At 34.4% G+C, this 2,774-nt stretch overlaps 1 pseudogene; it reads right to left on the reverse strand.

Moving 5' to 3' along the window:
- Positions 1-1,366: 1,366 nt before the first annotated feature.
- Positions 1,367-1,523, reverse strand: LOC147823169 (U2 spliceosomal RNA; annotated as a pseudogene).
- Between the last annotated feature and the right edge of the window lie 1,251 nt (positions 1,524-2,774).

The following is a 2,774-nucleotide window of genomic DNA, read 5'->3' on the forward strand; positions in this document are numbered from 1 at the left end:
TTGATTTCATGATAGCAGCCATTCTTTCTGGAGTGTACTTCCAAAACTGCTATATAGATTTAATGCAATTCCAATTGAGATCCCAGCAGCATACTTCATAAACCTTGAGAAAACAATCCAAAAATTCATTTGGAACAAGAAGAGACCCAGAATAGCAAAAGCAATTCTAGGTAACAGAGACATGGCAGGGGGTATCACAATCCCCAACCTGCAACTCTACTACAAAGCTACTGTGATAAAAACAGCATGGTACAGGCAAAGAAACAGACCTGAGCACCAGTGGAACAGATTAGAAGATGCAGAAACAATGCTAGACACACTCAGCCATCTCATCTTTGACAAAGGAGCCAAACACCCTCACTGGAGGAAAGATAGCCTCTTTAATAAATGGTGCTGCAAAAATTGGGCTTCAACTTGCCAAAGATTAAAACTAGACCTGTATCTCTCACCATGCACTAAACTAAAATCAAAATGGATTAAAGATCTAAATATTAAAATAGAAACTCTAAACCAGTTGGAACAGAGGTTAGGTAGAACCCTTGAAGACATTGGTGTAGGAAAAGATTTTATGAACAAAACCTCAGTTGCCCGTGAACTAGCACAAACAATCCACAAGTGGGATCTCTTCTTATTAAAAGGCTTCTGCACAGCAAGAGAAACCACCAGCAGTGTGAAGAGACAACCCACAATGTGGGAAAAAATCTTCACCTGCTCTTCCTCAGACAAAGGTCTACTATCTCGAATCTATAAAGAACTTAAAAAGATCAGACCTCCCAAATTTGAAGACCCAATCGAAAAATGGGCATCTGAAATGAACAGACATTTCTCAGACAAAGAAGTAGAAAGAGCAAATAAATACATGAAAAAATGTTCAACATCACTGGTCATTCGAGAGATGCAAATGAAAACAACACTGAGATTCCTCTTCACTCCAGAAAGAATGGCTGCTATTATTAAACATACTTTTAATCTATTGTCTTATTTTAGAGCCCTGAATTATGCTCCCTCCACTTATGAAAAATATCTTTGTCTTACTTTAGAAAAATAATTTTCTTTATGTCACCTGCTAACTAAACACCGTATTGAGTAAATGTTTGCTGATGTGGATGTGTGCGAATTCACATGCTTGTCATGGCAAAATTCTGTACATGATATCCTGGCATTAAAGATTCTCTATATTCTGGTCCCATTCACATGTCGAACTTCACTGGTCATTTTCCCCATGATACAAATGATTAATTAAATTCAAGATTTTACCTCTACTTTCTTCTATCAAATCCAGAAGTCATTCCCTTTCAAAATATTGTCATATCTACACCTTCACTTTATCCAATGCTACATATTTCTCAGTAGTTAACTGTATACAAGTGTTTAATACTTAATAGATACTGCATTTTATTATTTCCAGAATAAGTAAGTCTTCAAAAATAAGAATTTTTCTGGAAGTCAAAGAATGAAGTGGAAAAAAGAGAAAGCTACTCTACATACTACAGTTGATCTTAGCCAAAAGGCTGAGAAGCAATTAAAGCTACTGTACATAGAAAGATCTAATTATACAAAGGCATAAAAGAAAGAAAAACATGCTCAAAATATTTCTATTTTATTAATATGTTAACACCCAGGAAAATATATTTTAAAAACTTTTACTGTGACCATTTTAAGAATTATATTACAGCCTACAGTCTATTACTGGGCTAAATATATATTTTATCTTCCTAACTGTCACATCATTAAGTGTGAAAGGAAAATCAGACAATCAGGGGAAAAACAGGTATAAAGGAGATTTGTCCCAGGCAAACAAGAATGCATGTTTGCCCTAAACAGCGCAAATTGACCACAAATAAATATACTCAGCTTTACAGTGTATGATTCATAGCAAATTTTGTTTCTCTCATATATTTGAAAAAGCTGTTGTGACCCATTTTGTTGATTTCACAGTGACTAAAAACTTGTTCTAGGTGATAGAGCAAAGTGGTACTTGAAGGCCTCTAAATTTATTCCTCATCAAAACTACGAATCTAGACGTAAGTGACAGGGAAGCTTGAAAGCACATAAGCACTGGTGTAAACTGACTGCCAGCTCAGACAATTAGAATTTCATTCAAATAAAAACATATGTTAATATGAATACAGGAAAACAGACTTGAGGAGTCAAACTGGATCATTCTACATTTTTTTTCATATACAAGAAAAATAGACTTATAGAACCTTACCAAATTATTCTAAAATTTGCCTCTAACCATCCATTTTTTTTTCACTCAGTGTTAACTGAAAATGCTTATCCTTGGTTTCTTCAGGTTGTTTCAAGGCATAATATTTCTGAGGTTTTTTTACATTGAAATTTCTTCAGCTTCCACACTCAGTTTGAGTACGTGTATGAAGTCCCTGTTTGCCCCACATAACACAGAATGTGAGAATAAACATAATAAAAATTGATATTTTTTGAAATTGTGCTCATGTGTTACCAAGAAATATTACAAAGCTTGATAATGTGATATTTATAAACGAAGGAGTGTTACTCTGCCATAAAGAACAAAGCACTTGAGGAATTCATAGGTAAATGGATGCACCTTGACACCTAATTTTAAAATAAATCAGACATACGATTTTAAATTTCACATAGTTTCTCTTGCATGAGAAACTAAAATATAAATAAAGAGCAAAAAAGCTAATAAGAAGTAGGGAGATCTTTTTCAAATAGGAAGGGGAACAAGGGGCAGAGAAGGAAGGAGGGGGGGAAGGAAAGAGGATGAAAAAAAGAATTGAAAGAAAAAA

The sequence above is a fragment of the Heterocephalus glaber genome, unplaced genomic scaffold (assembly GCF_053883595.1).
Source record: "Heterocephalus glaber isolate CG9 unplaced genomic scaffold, H.glaber_assembly_v1.0 deba00001600, whole genome shotgun sequence".
NCBI lineage: Eukaryota > Metazoa > Chordata > Mammalia > Rodentia > Bathyergidae > Heterocephalus > Heterocephalus glaber.